The sequence below is a fragment of the Muntiacus reevesi genome, chromosome 1 (genome assembly GCF_963930625.1).
Source record: "Muntiacus reevesi chromosome 1, mMunRee1.1, whole genome shotgun sequence".
NCBI classification, from domain to species: domain Eukaryota; kingdom Metazoa; phylum Chordata; class Mammalia; order Artiodactyla; family Cervidae; genus Muntiacus; species Muntiacus reevesi.
Window position 1 is genome coordinate 274594137 of NC_089249.1, and position 16482 is coordinate 274610618.

Sequence of the window (16482 nt, forward strand, 5' to 3'; positions counted from 1 at the left end):
TTTTTTAAAATCAGTGAATATTTATACTCAAGATGAAGAATATACATGATTAATTTGTAAATCCAACCCATGTGTCCCCTAAGGATTGATGTAAGATTGATTCTTGAAAGGAAAACATTCAGTAAAGTGCTATATACTATGTGCTTTAGAATACTGTATCTACACTCATTGTTTGTCTAAAAAAATCAGCTTACACAACAGACATATTTTATAGGTATAATTCAGTTGTCTTGGCAGAACAGAAATCTCATTCTGTCATGAATTTAATTCGTTCTGTCTCTTTTCTATATTCATAGCAACTCATCAAATTAATAATTTGTTTTATTCTTCCAAATTCATACTAACTATCAAGGCAATCAGGTCAAATAGATACATAGAGAGAATGGCATGATGGGAATTGGTATTACTATTTAATTTACTGCAGAAGCCCTTGAATTATTTTATACAACTCTCCTCATTGCAGGCTGAATAAAATGCCCATTTCCTAACTGGTCCCTTTGAGATTTTGGGACATAAATTTTTTAGTCTATTAAAGACATTTCTTATTTCCCACTGTATGAGTGATCTTCAGTAAAATGACTGTATCTTTACATAAAATGTATTAAAACTGGCAACCATTTTAAACATATTAACTGCAGAATGGATTTCTATTATTGCTGAATACTCCTTCCTGACCACAATCCACATGATATTTCCATGGAGAGATCTTGTTGAATAATTGTCAGACTAGATATGGATCAGGTTTAGACATTCCCATTATTCCAATTAGGAAAAGTTAGCAATTACAGTTCATTCATTAAATGACAAGTGATGTTGATTTTTATAGATCCTATTTCTGAATGCCTTTCTCAGTTCATTACTTAAGGGGTTTTTTTTTTGTTTGTTTATTTGTTTTGTTTTGTTTTCAGACAGGGTTTAAGTCTCAAATTTGAAAAATTCTATTGTAACTCCCAACGCCAATAGGAGGCAGTATGGTCTAAAATGATGGTGAGACTTCAAGTAGAGAGCTATTATTATTGTTGTTGTTGGTATTATCATTAGTTAGTAAGCCTGATCCAAAGTGAAATCAGAAATAGATAAAATTTGTTCCCAGGTCACCTCTTAAATCATCTTTCTGATATAAGAAACTCTTTGGCTCCTTATTTCCATAGATGCAGGAGAATTGGATTACTGTCTCGGTGGAGACTTGTTTTCCATTCACTTGTTCCCTTGCTCTTTAGAAAAGCAATAATGATTACTCATTCACACTGTATTCTGCCTAGTTAGCAATGTGGATTATTTCACGTGGACATATTAATTGGAAGTAGTAAGCTTCACCACAATGTAGTGATCTTTTTATGCCTCCCCTTCTGAAAAGGGGATTTTTATCCCTGCTCATCAGAAACCGAGTGTCTGCATTTGTCCTTTGAGTACATCTCACTTCCTTCTATCGTCATGCGCTGTCTTACTTCATATCTGTAACCTGCTTGGCTGAGTAGCCTCCTACTTGTCTTATTTCTGGTATCTACATTCTCCCACCTTTCAGTAGTTTAGACATTGTAAATGCTGCCTGAAATATATCAGTCCATCTTTGCAGCATTTGCTGGTGATTTTGAAGGCATTATGCCTGCCTGCATGGTCAACAAAATTACTTCCAGTGTAGCTACTGAAAATACTCAAGCATTTTTTAAATCAACTTTATTGAGCTATAACTTACATACTGCAAAATGCACTCAATTTAAATGTATAGTTTAGTAAGTTTGTGTGTGTGTGTGTGTGTGTGTATATATATGCATACACAAGTATATAAAAGCATACCACAGTTAAGATTTAGAGCATTTTCATAAAAAATCTTGACTCCAAGTAACCCCTGGTGAATAAAATATTTAAAACACTTTTATTGCATTGTTGAACTGGGCAAGAAAACAGGGACTTTTTCACAGGCCACAAGCAATCCAAAAATGGGAAAGCAGAGGCATAGACAGATGCTGGTGTACACAAGTTCCTTGGAGGTTCACAACCTCAGTTTTATTGGAACATTTGCAAAAATTGAGCACGTACTAGGGAACAAAGCAAGTCTCAACAAATTACAAACAGTTAAACTCACATAGGCCATGTCCCCTGTGTACAAAAGTAATACAAAGGCAATCAAGTTAGAGACAATAAAAATATATTTTTCAGTAACTCAAAGAAGAGGGAAGACATTATAATAAAAATTTTAAAAATTAGAATTGAATTATGTTATAAAAGGTATTTATGTGAATGGGATATGGCTAAATCATTTTAAGGAGGAAAACTGAATGCTAAATGCTAAAAAAAATTCTAAATGCTCCTGTGTAAAAAGGAACAATGTCTGAGAATGTGACCTGAGTTTCTGAAATGAATTAGAAAAAAGACAGTATATTACATTGAGCATAGCTTCCCCCAGGAAAGTGGTGTGACCTTTGACCAATTAAGGCTTCAATTCCAAAAGGGAGGCCTGGGCAGAGAAATACAGGGTCTACTCTGTGGGGTAGTCTAAATGCCACTGTAATTTTTTTCTTTTTACCATCTTATATAAGCTTGGGAAAATCCTCTCAATAGCTCTTAATTCTGATAGAGACCATGACTTAAAACCAACCGTGAGGGATTTCTTCCTTTAGAGAAGTTGACATGTAAAGGGTGAGCTGAGCTTTGAGGGTTTCTTTCTGGCCTGAATGAGTAGAAGGAACAGAGTCAGAAGAAATAGTGAGAAATAGTAAGCCGCAAATGTGTGAAGGGGAATTTAAGATACAAAATAATCTAGATTCAACTTAGGTTTAAGCTTTCCACATTATTTTTTGTCTTGATCAAGGACTCCAGAAGGAAGCAATTTTGAAATCTGAGATCTCTCTCTCTCTCTTTTTTTTTTTTTTTTTTTTTTGTTGCAAAATTCTTTATATCAATCAAAAGTGCACACCCTTGGATGTTTAGAAATTTGTCTTCTTTCTTTTTTTAGGAATATGTTTTCCCTCTACATTTTGACCATGGGTATGATTACCACAGCTTAACTTGATATTTCTTTTATCAGGATGGTCCCTAGTAAAATATAATGGCCTTCCCTGATAGCTCAGATGGTGAAGCGTCTGCTTACAATGCAGGAGACCCGGATTGTAAAATATTTCTAATAGCATCCAAATCTGGTTCTGTAGCCCAGATGGAAGTATTGGAGAAGCTTAACACTCCTTAAATATCTTTCTGCTTAAGCTGGCTAGAATAGATTCTTCTGTCTATAGCTATTATCCTACACTAATACATTATTCCAGAAAACTAGAAATGTCATGCTAGAACATTGCACAGTCTCTTTGGGTATAAGACCAGTACACTGAACCATATCTTTGTTGAGAAATAATCCACGTGCTATGCAAGCCACCCGTTGAAATGTACAATTTAATGGTATTTTTTGAAGTATACTCAAGAGTTGTGCAGTCATGACCAAAATCCATTTTGGGTCATTTCCTCACCCCAAAACTAGCCCTGTGCACATTAGCCAATATTTCCCATGCTTTCCTCCCTTCCCAGCCACAGGCAGCTGCTAATTTACTTTTTGTCTCTGCACATTTGTTTGTCCTGGAAAAGTCATAAAAACGGAGTCTTACAAGATGCGGCCTTTGTGCCCGTCCACCCCAAGTGCAGCTTCGTCATGCTGACTGGGGTAGGAACAGCGACAACATCCATGTTTTTACTGAGATTCATTAGATTTTCTTGAATAATGGTTCTCCATTTGCAGTATGACCTTAGGACACTTCTCAGAGCCTTAGTCCATTTTATTTATTTTTATGTTTTACCAGTTAAATGGATTTTGTTGGAGAGAAGTTCCTCTGGGCTCTCTGAATTGCTATTCCCAATTCCCATTTTCATAAGAAGCTTTTTTAAATGAGCATTTTTATGTATTGGAAGTTCTCTGAAGTGACCATTTGATTGTCATTATACTCTGCTGTATTTTTATGTTTAGAAATAAAAGTGCAAAAATGGGTCCTCTACTAAGAGTCATACAAGAGGCAAAGTTTTCATCCAGAGGAGATGTATACATAGATTGATACAAATCCATGAAAATGTTTAATCAAATGTGTTGCTTGAGTACCATGTGTATCAGAATCCTAGCCTAAGAGTTGGTCCTTTACAATTGGAGAACTGACAGATATGCAGTCTCTAGTAATAGAAGGTATTGATCATGTTGAGCAGATCTTTGCTAGACTCAGATTCCCATGGACAAATTATTTGAGAGATGACTCCAGTGAAACATTGATCTTTAAGGACGTTAGACTATTGCAACCTATCATTTGTTATTACTTGTAGCTGGCTTGAAAGACAAACCTAGATCTATATTTGTCCTTTGTCCTTTAATTTACCCTTATAGACTAACAACAGAAAGAGATGAAGTCAGATAGAGAGACACAGAGAGTCATTAGTAAGAATAGTTTTTAACATAGAATATAAATTTCAAAAGTTGATCAGTTTATAAAAGGATTCTTAAAAACATGTGTATACATTCCTAGGATATACAATAAATTCAGTGCTTGGGATTTAATTTTAAAAAGTAGGAGTTTGTACTCAACATAGAATATAGCTCACCGTTCCAGAAGGAGGGCTCAAGCGACCCTGGAGAAAACTCTAGTTCTGAGGTAGGGATCTTCAGTCACGGTGGCAAAGTGGTTTCTGTTGGATCTTTGTGGGGTCTCCAGAATTGTTGAAAATCCCAACCACACCCCACCAGAAAATCCTCAGGAAAATATCTTGATCAAGCAAGATTAAATTTGTTAAACTTGATATAGCAAAAGAGAACCTGAACTTGGCATAGCCTTATTTGTGGAAAGGTAAGAAAGGTTATTTAAGGAGTTTTAGGACCTCTGTTTGGTGATTTAGGGTGGATTTTGCACAGTAAAGAATCTATTAGAATTAATAGATTATATCATAGCTTTTGTTTCGTAGACACAGCAAGGTGATGGTCTTAAAATGTGTCTTGATGATAAGGCTGTTAGTTTCCATGGAGGCTGATTTCCTTGGGTTACAGAGCTATTTTCTGAGAGTAAATATTTCCTAGGGTCAACTGATAGGTTATTTTTATTTGGTCTGAGTTGTTTAACTGGGAACCTGAAAATATGCCCAGCTTCATTTTTTACACAGAGACAGGTAATTATATTGGCATCATTTCTCACTATCTATATCCTATTTTAGAGAAGGAATGTGGAAGAAATAATATCAGGGGAAAAAGAAACCCAACAAATCAGGTACATTTTGAACATGTTAAACTTGATTACATTTGGTTTTCAAACTTTCTGTGTATAATAAATATATATATATATATATGTATTTAATAAATATATTTTAATTAAGTTTGCTAAAGCAAACTTTTAATGTTTTTTGTTGCAATTACAGATTTCTGGGTTTCCCAGGTGGTGCTAGTGGTAAAGAATCTGCCTGCCAATGCAGGAGACAGACACAAGAGACATGGGTTCCATCCCTGGGTTGAGAAGACCCTCTGGAGGAGGAAATGGCAACCCACTCCAGTATTCTTGCCTGGAAAATCCCATGGGCAAAGGAGCTTGGTGGGCTAAGAGTCAGACAGGACTGAGCACATAATCCTTTCCTACAAGTTAAGTTATTCAGATAAGAATCTGAGGTCATCTCTCTCCTTAGGTTTCTTTGAAATGTGGTTGTTTATTTTTAAATTGTTCTAAATATATGTCTATTTTTTGGCCCTAGTAATTTGACTTAATTGTATGACATTTTTGTTCCCCTGTTAATTTCCAAAATGCTTTGATTACTGAATATTTATTGTAGTAAGTGTCATAGAAGTAGGAAAAATGTATTAGACCTTTTCTTTATAGTGTTCCTTTAATTTGCGTGAACTTCATCATTCAACTTTTAAGATATTTACCAAGACAGGATTTAACATTTATGATTCACAAATAGCTGAATCCTTATCCTATTTTTTTTTTTTGAGGGGGGGGGTCCCTATCCTATAGAGACAATTTGGTTTTACTGTTATTTGGCTTATTTTCTGCCACTGTAGGCATTTTTTCATCTTCCACAGAGAAGTACATTTTCTTTGTTAAAGTTCAATGCCATTCAAAAAGATATTGACTTAGAAGGCAGTTTGGCTAAGCAAGATAAGTAATCTTTAAATTAAAACATTAGTAGACAAGTCAGAATTAAGTCACCTTCTGATACGTTTGCTGAGGAAAAAGTTCAATTGACTGACTATATCTATTTATTCATTGTGTAAGTAGATAAACTCATCTCCTCCTGGCCTAAATTGTGGTAGTCCTACTTTCTGTTTGGTTGGGAAGCATATATAAATACATTAAGTTTTCTTTGTTAAACTGTATCTTTAAAGTATGGGAGGTATTTTGGCATTCTTAGAGAAATTATTTTCTTTTTTCAGAAATTATTTTCATAATGAGTTTCTATTAAAATTTCAGGTCCTGTCAAGTGTCATGCAGTGTTATGAGACCATATTTGCTGTGGACTGTAAAGTACACTGTATATCATCCATTGCAAAAAATAGTCTTAGGCAGTAATGTAATAAGATAGACTATGCAGTTTTTCTAGAAAATTAATAATTTCATAGCAATTAGGCCATTTTTATGACCTTTGGAATTAATTGCTATTCACTACAGCTGGAGAAGTTTGTTTATATGCATAGATCTTTTACTTCTGAATTTCAATTACATCAGGTTTTTCTCTATAGAGCTTGTGTTCTGTGATAAGTCTTCCAAATTAGCATCAAGGTTCGCAAAAAACCCCCTTTTTAAAAAGTCACACTTCTCTGAAATTCAAGCTGATAGGATTCAGATTATTACAAAGAGAGGCATCATTATTTGGATACAATAAGAGAATTGCCTCATATACAATATGCATGATTAAAACCCAAAAGGACTGAAGGCAAATCTTTTGTGTTTTTTTTTTTTTTAACTTCAGTTGTTTTCTTTTGAAAATCTCAATTTTCAGTTATATGTTTGGAAGCCTAGAGCGGCAATACATTCAGCCATGGTGTGAAAAGTGAAAAGGGGCAGAGAGGTTTGCAGATGTCATGGGCAAGTTCACCACCTTCCCTGCTTAGCAGCTAGTAAGATATGATAGGTACACCACCATTATTTGTTAACTGTGTCTGGTTATGATTTTCTTGAAGCTATTATTGTACTATATTTTAAAGACATGATCAAAATAAGCAAACTAGTTGCTAATGTTTGTCAAGCGCAAACTGACAATGGGGTGGTTTAAAATAATGGATAATGATAATTTCTATCCTGGAAAAAATTTATGGTAACAAGATGCATTAATTGTGTTCATTCCTGGATTCAAATTAAAAATAGGTTTTCCCTGGGGGAAATATGTGTTTGTGTAAGATTAAAACGAAAGTGTCCCTTCTGTGCCAGCCACAGGAAGTGCTTTTCTTTCTTTCTTATTCTGTTATTTAAAAATTTTTCTAGTGTAGCTATATTTACATTTGAAGTTGTTTTATATTTTGTTTCTTACTAACTTAATTTAAATTCATACGATCAGATGAGCTTCAGAAATTAGATTACTTTCATTTTTGTGTTTTAGAAAGGAATTTAGAACATATTTCAAATAGTGGTCTCATAATCAACTACATTAACATTTATGTAACAAAATATGCAAATAATTATGCTCAATAAATAAAGACCCACATGAACTTTACATGAGTTCTAGTGAAGTGTTATAGTCAGATCAATTGTGGACTAACATTGAATCTTCAGACATTTTTGGTCTTAAAAATTCTGGATAGGGATTATGTGCCTATGGTTGTTTCTCTGAGAAATTTATATTTAAATAAGGTCTCTAAATGTTTTTTAAAAAAAACATACAACAGTAAATGTGTCAGAAGATTATCAAAATAATATAATGGTCAATCCTTTTTGTAAAGAAAAATCACCAGGGTAAAATAAATATTTCTTGTCTAATTTTCCATTGTTATTAAAGCATTATTATTTCCAAACTATTGTTAGAGCCAGGATTCCAAATTGAAATGCTTATTTTCTAGGGTCAGTTCAGTATGACAAGTGGGTGAAATGGTCAGATGGTCAGATATGATGTGATTGGAAGTGCTAGAGAATGTGAACTGAAGATGGAAGAGCTAGACTGTAGGCAGCCATAGTCTGTCAATCTGTCTGTCTCTCTCTGTCTGTCTTTCTCATACACACATACACAGAACCATGTGTGATTATTGAATGAGAAATATATATATATGTATATATATATATTATTGTGGAAGATAGATTTATAGCAACCTGTAGTAGTCTTTATAACCACCTAAGTAGTCTTTCAAATTTAGCTTGCTGTTGCTACTCTTATCTACTTCTCTAAAAGCAATATCTAACTTATTTAAATATTCATTCATCTTATTCAGTCTTTTGACAAATAATTATTAAATTTCTGCTCTATTAAAAATGCGTGTAAGACTCTGGGGAAATACAAGTGCAAGAGTCGTTCATGCCTTAAAGGTGAGCTGAACAGTGTATGCTTATCACATGTATGTGATATGTGCTTATCACACAGAGATGGGAGGTGCTGCAGGGCCCCACACGTGAGCACTCCTCCTGGTCTGGGGAGGTGAGGGCAGCACCCCCAGAAATGGCAAATGTTGTGAAGGAAGAGGAGAAACTAGTCAAGCAATGGATGGGACGAGGGTTTCCAAGGAGAGGGCAGACTAAAGTGTCACACGTAACTGAGGAACTAAGGAGAATCCATTATGGCAAAAGCTCAGGATAAAAATGCACTTCTGTTTTAAATAAGCAGGGCAAAAACAGAGCTACCTCCATTGTTAAGATTGTTTGAATTTTTGTTAATTCACATTTTCTTCTTTTATCAGTTGTCAGTCAGTGTAATTTGAATGTGAGACTGTTGAGGGGTGTGGTTTATATTTCTTTGCAAAAAAAAAAAAAATTCTCTATATTTATACTCTCAAGAGACCAAATAAAGAAACCAAACAACAACTACAACAACAACAGAAAGAAATAAACATACCCCCCAAAATACTTCTGGTTATATTTGATAAAGATACATCATTTTTCAGGCTTCCCTGGTGGTTAGTGGTAAATAATCTGCCTGCCAATGCAGGAGATGGGGGTCTGATCCCTGTGTTGGTAAGATCCCCTGACAAAGGAAATCACAACCCAATCCAGAATTCTTGCCTGGGGAATCCTATAGACAGAGGATCCTGGCGGGCTCCAATCCATGGGGCTACAAAGAGTCGAACATGACTTAGCAACTCAACAACAACTATATCATTTTCATTATTGGAGAAAGAAAGTAAATTTATATTCAGAAAATGAAGATTATGGCTTCCAGTCTCATCACTTCATGGCAAATAGATAGGGAAATTATGCACACAGAGAGAGACTTTATTTTTCTGGGCTCCAAAATCACTGCAGATGGTGACTGCAGCCAGAAATTTAAAGACACTTGCTCCTTGGGAGAAAAGCTATGACCAACCTAGACAGCATATTAAAAAGCAGAGATGTTATTTTGCTAACAAAGGTCCATCTAGTCAAAGCTGTGATTTTTCCAGTAGTCATGTATGGATGTCAGAGTTGGACCATAAAGAAAACTGAGTGCCAAAGAACTGATGCTTTTGAACTGTGGTGTTAGAGAAGACTCTTGAGATTCCCTTGGACTGCAAGGAGATCTAACCAGTATATCCTAAAGGAGACCACTCCTGAATATTCATTGGAAGGACTGACGCTGAAGCTGAAACTCCAATTCTTTGGCTACCTGATGTGAAGAACTGACTCATTGGAAAAGACCCTGATGCTGGGAAAGATTGAAGGCAGAAGGAGAAGGGGACGACAGAGGATGAGATGGTTGGATGACATCACTGATTTGAGGGACTTGAGTTTGAGCAAGCTACAGGAGTTGGTATTGGATAGGCAAGCCTGGCATGCTGCCGTCCATGGGGTCATAAAGAGTCAGACACACCTGAATGACTGAACTGAACTGATACAAGGAAATGTGTATAAAGAATATAAAGAAAGAGAAAAGAAAAGCAAGCAAGAAAGAAACTAGTTCTTTCCTAAACCTAAATTCATAGGGTAATTCTACCTCCTGTTTAAAAAAAAAAATTTGTGTTACAACTGGAATTCAGTATTGTTTTATCTTGCCAGTATATTTTATTTTTTGATATCAAGTTCACCACATAACTTGGAAGAGCAAAAGTATACACTTTACTCCAAAGCAAGCATTCTATTGTTATTTTAAATTCCTGTACAACAGCTAAATGGAAGAAATTGAACTAAATGAAATTATATTTTGCCTTCTTTTATTAAAAATTCCTACAAATAAAGCAAAAATATCTGTATTCCAAATGCATCCAGTGTTATGATGTGAAAACTGTAATCGAGCAACAATAGCACGCAAAATCCACTGGGAGAAACTTCACAGTGACCTGGGTAAGACTGCTAATTTAATTTTATCGTTTCAAGTGAAAGTGACTTGAAACCGAGGGAGACTAATCTGAAGAGTAAGCCTAATTGCAAATGCCTCAGTACATTATGCAGATAATAACAGCTCCCGTGTGGATAATAGAAGTTAGAAGAGTACTGAAAATTATACTTTCTTTAGCTGTTGTGAAAATGAACTGATATTGCATCTTATCTCCTGATCCACATACTACACTGGAAATTGCTTTCCAGGTTTTACTAATTTTATTGACAGGATATTAAGTGAAACTTTTTTTTTTCCTTATGCACTTATTTTTATTAAATTTAAAAGTACACATAGTAGCAATATTTGAAAATAGTCAAAAACTAAAGCCAGAGAAAGGAAATTCTATTCATATGCCTCTATGACTTCATATGGTTTTATCATCAGCATTCATTGTTGTTATTGTTCAGTCACTAAGTCCTGTCTGATTCTTTCTGGCCCTGTGAACTGCAGCATGCCAGGCTTCCCTGTCCTCCACTATCTCCTGAAGTTTGCTCAAATTCACGTCCAGAGTCAGTGATGCTATCTGACCATCTTATCCTCTGCTGCTCCCTTCTTTTCCTTTCAGTATTTCCCAGCATCAGGGTCTTTTTATTATGGCATCTCAAATAAATTGTGAAGGTTTCCATTTCAAATGAGCCTGTATTAGGCAAAAGATATTCTGTCCATATGCCTGTGAAGCTGAATGTATCTGAAATTAGGGTGAGCTGCTAAACCACGCACAAAATTTACACTGTTAAATAAAGCACGGTAAATGCAATTGTGAATAAGCATTGAGATATTTAATATTTGCACGTAGACTTACATCATTTCAGTGAATTATACCTCACATGAAAAGGAGACTTTCCTACCTCTAATACAGAGATTGAAGACCAGAAGGTGATGAGAGGGACTGCGCCTTGTGGAAGCCCAGGAACATTCTGGCACAGACCGAACACTGCAGTGAGAAAGAGGGTCAGGCTCGGGACGTGAGTTCCTGCTGAGTCCCCGCTCAGGCTAGGACCACTGGTGATTCTCAAGGGTGGTCTTTACCCATCGATCCACTAATTCTACATTTGCCCCTGTTGACGTGTGCGGTGCTCTTGATGATACACACCCTGGCCCACATATGCACACAGACATGCAGATATTTACAAACATTCTTCTTAACAAGCATTAAATTGCTCATTCCCAAGCTAAGGTTACCATTCGAGTTATATGTATTAAGGATATTCATGCATTTTGCTCTACAGTGTGGTACTTCTTGCTGTAGTTTTTCTTTTCTGGTTTTGGGGTTTTGTTTTATTTTGGTTGTTGGCACTGACCAAGCTTTTTAAAACTTGATTACTTGAAGCAAGTTAATGCAGCATAAAGTATTTTAAGTTAGGTAATAGAGCAGAATGCTCTTGTATGTTTTAAAATTCAGTTGCTTCCCCAAAAGGTGTTCATTGCAATAAAACACAAATTTCTGAAGTCTGAGGAATTCTAGGTAATTCCAAAAAATATACTAAACTGATCTGTTAAACTTCATTCTGGAAGACCATTCACTATACCCCATCTGATAATGAGAGCTATGTATTCAAAAGGAACTTAATAAAGAGAATTAACAAAGAGTTTGGCAGGGATCTGGAGATGAAAACATTTTTACCAAATAAAAGCAGATTTGGGCTTTATTCAAGTTAATTTAAATTAACTAACTTAATTTATGATACTTTATGTCAATAATGGCATGATAAACTCAGAGAAAGTTGCATAAATGAACTAATATTATTCTAGAATATTTAGTTCATTTTCTGAAAGTCATCTTAAGGCCACAAAATGCTTGAAGCATTTTTACACTGCATTCTATTATGTTGTCTGATTAAAGGGTGTGGGATGCTTTACTGTAATTGTTATCAAAATATTATACATAATGGAAATATCACTGAACCACATTTTGGCAGATATCCAACTTAAAATGTTTTAATATACTAATACTGTCCTACTTAACATGTGAAAGATGGTATGAAGTACTCGGAATGGTGTGGAAAACAGATACCATAAGCCTATTCTTATGAAACCTCTAATCCAGTAAGGAAGATAGATAATTATGCAGTACTGCAAACAATAAATATAAATGTACAACTTGCCAGCTACATGGAGAATGACGTGGTGCTACAAAAGCATATTTGATTTGACTAAGGCCGTGAGACGAAGATGACTCCTCAGATGAACTGTTGCTAAAGTGTAATCATGAAAATGTTTAGATAAATCTGTGTCCAAATTGTAATGGCAGTACTGTTCTTGCTGTAACTATGACTTGCAACTACATACACTTATGTTACCATCTTTCAGAGCAATATGATCGGCAAAAACTTTTAACTTTTAGACATTTTTGTCTCCATCACTCTTTGCGCTGAATAATATCATAAAACTTTGTGTCCAAATGCAAGTTGCTCTTATGTTTTTAACACATAGACCCTTCAACTCTGCCTTTCTTTTTAAAAAAAAAAATTATTGGGGTATGTTTGATTTACAGTGTTGTATTAGGCATATCCTTGCCTGGAAAATCCCACGGACACAGGAGCCTGGTAGGCTATAGTCCATGGGGTCACAAAGAGTTGAACACGACTGGGCGATTTCACTCACTCACTCACTCATCAGGTGTATCAGCATTGTTGTATCAATGTAACATTGTTGTATCAATGTTATATCAGCAAAATGAATCTGTTATACGTATACATATATCCACTCCACTTTTTTTTTAAGTTCTTTTCCCATACAGCTCATTACAAAGTATGGAGTAGAGTTCCTTTTGCTATAGAGTAGGTCTTTAGTAGTTATCTATTTTATGTACAGTAGTATGCATATCACAACCTTCTAATTTATCCTTCCCCTCCCTTTTCCCTGGTAACGTTAAGTTTATTTCCTATATCTTTAACTCTATCTCTGCTTTGTATTTAAGTTCATTTGTACCTTTGTTTTGGATTCCACATGTGAGGGATGTCATATGATATTTCTCTTCTTCTCTGTGATTAGCTTCACTCAGTCTGATAATCTCTAGGTCCATCCATGTTGATATAAATGCCATTATCTTATGATTTTTTATGAGTGATATTCCATTGCATATATATATACACCACATTTTCTTTATCCATTCCTCTGTTGATGGACATTTTAGGTAGCTTCCATGGCTTGGCTGTTGTAAATAGTGCTGCAGTGAACATTTAGGTGCATATATCTTTTTGAATTATGGTTTTCTCTGGATATATGCCCAGCAGCAGGATTACCGAATCATATAGTAGTTCTGTATTTAATTTTTAAAGGAATTTCCATGCTTTTTTTCATAATGGCTGTATAAATTTACATTCCCACCAACAGTGGAAAAGGATTCCCTTTTATTCACACCTTCTCTAGCATTTATTGTTTGTAGATTTTTTGATGATGGCCATTTAGACTAGTGTGAAGTGGTACCTCATTGAAGTTTTGATTTGCATTTCCCTAAAAATTAGTGATGTTGAACATCTATTCATGTGCTTTTTAGTCATCTGTATTCTTTAGAGAAATGTCTATTTAGATCTTCTGCTCATTTTTTGATTGGGTTTTTTTTTTTTTTTTATTTTGAACTGCATGAGCTGTTTTTATATTTTGGAGATTCCTTGCCAGTTGCTTCATTTGCAAATATTTTCTCCCATTCTGATGGCTGTCTTTTTGTCTTGTTTATAGTTTCCTTTGCTGTGCAGAAGATTTTAAGACCTATTTGTTTATTTTTGTTTTTATTTTATTTACTCTAGGAGGTAGATGGAAGAAGATATTGCTGCAATTTATATTGGAGAGTTTTCTGCCTATGTTTTCCTCTAACCTTGCCTTTCTAAAAGCTTTCATACATCCCTTTGTTGTTGCTGAGCAAGTAAATATTCCATGAACTTCTTAGCATAACTATTCATAGTCCACATGTTGGAAAATCTTAATATTTAGAAGAATTATTTTTGTTTGATTTTCCAAAGAGGAACTGTTTTTTATATGTTCTATATTTGAGGAGGTATATATTTTGAAAATAAAAGTAGCACACTGTTTTAAATAAAAACTTCAACTTTGTATTAATTTTAGAGAGCTAGAAGTTCAAATACAGCTTTCATATTTATAGTCAGGTTTGACTTTTGGTATGACTTTGGTGTAATCTCAGTGCCTTGGATGTTTCATCAGTAGAGGAGGAATAAAAATAATTACCTAGCTATAGGTGTCTTGTAAGGATTACAGAATTAATGTATTTACGTTTTCTGAGAGTCTAAGATGAAAGGTCCCAGAGGAGTATGAAATATTATTCAGGACAAATGTGGTAATTAATCTCACATTCAGGTTAATAAATGTCACTTAAGATCAAAGGTTTACTTTGTGCATTTCTGCAGAAATATGAAGGAAATTATCTTCAATAAATATTTTTTAAGTGCCATAAACTGTTACTAGATACTAAATGAAATAGTCTGACATTTTCCAATTCTATATTTCTGGCATTATATACATTAACTGTATTTTGCAAATGGCTTTCAAAATTAAAATGAACACTGTGGGAGAAATATCAATAACCTCAGATATGCAGATGACACCACCCTTATGGCAGAAAGTGAAGAGGAACTAAAAAGCCTCTTGATGAAAGTGAAAGAGGAGAGTGAAAAAGTTGGCTTAAAGCTCAACATTCAGAAAACTAAGATCAAGGCATCTGGTCCCATCACTTCATGGGAAATAGATAGGGAAACAGTGGAAACAGTGTCAGACTTTATTTTTTTTGGCTCCAAAATCACTGCAGATGGTGATTGCAGCCATGAAATTAAAAGATGCTTACTCCTTGGAAGGAAAGTTATGACCAACCTAGATAGCGTGTTAAACAGCAGAGACATTACTTTGCCAACAAAGGTCCATCTGGTCAAGGCTATGGTTTTTCCAGTGGTCATGTATGGATGTGAGAGTTGGACTGTGAAGAAAGCTGAGCACTGAAGAATTGATGCTTTTGAACTATGGTATTAGTGAAGACTTTTGAGAGTCCCGTGGACTGCATGGAGATCCAACCTGTGCATCCTAAAGGAGATCAGTCCTGGGTGTTCATTGGAAGAACTGATGCTGAAGCTGAAACTCGTATACTTTGGCCACCTCATGAGAAAAGTTGACTCATTTGAAAAGACCCTGATGCTGGGAGGGATTGGGGGCAGGAGGAGAAGGGGACGACAGAGGATGAGATGGCTGGATGGCATCACCAACTCGATGAATATGGGTTTGAGTAAACTCTGGGAGTTGGTGATGGACAGGGAGGCCTGGCGTGCTGCAGTCCATGGGGTCGCAAAGAGTCGGACACGACTGAGCAACTGAACTGAACTGAACCGGAGCCAAAGAAAAGGCAAAAGTACCTATAAAGACATAAACAGTTTGAGCAATGACAAATTAAAATTAGGTAATATGGATAGAGCAGAAAAAAAAAGAAAATGGCATCATTGAGAAGATTGAAATGACAAGTTTTTAAATTGGAGCATCTCTATTAAAATGTATTTAAAATATCATAACCAAATGTAAATTGTTTTATTAACTGTAATATCTATGAGAATAACTCATTTTAAGATAGATTTCCCTTGTAAAATGCTGTGTCTAGCATTAGTTTTCACTGCATATGGCTCATAATTTAACAGCAAAAAATCATATTTTATAACTAAATGTTTTATTAAAGAACACATGATCCTGCCATCTTTTGACAATATGATTTTAAGTAAGCAACATATCACATATGCAGATAAAGTGCAAATATAAATACAGCGTAAGATTAATAGAAGTAACCTAAATTGTTCTCAGAGAGCAATTCCTTGCTTACAGGTTTTAAAATATGCTTTATTAATATTTATTTATATTTTGTTGCCTTTTAAAATAAGTGAAATCCAATGATCAGATGTAAAGCTAAGAAAATTCTACCATCCTTATGTGTTCCCCAATGACCTGAATGAATGTAGTTAAGGAACATGTTGTCCATGGATTTGTACAATTTTGCCACTGGATAAAAAATACATTCTTAGATTTCCCACCATCTACATCAGATAA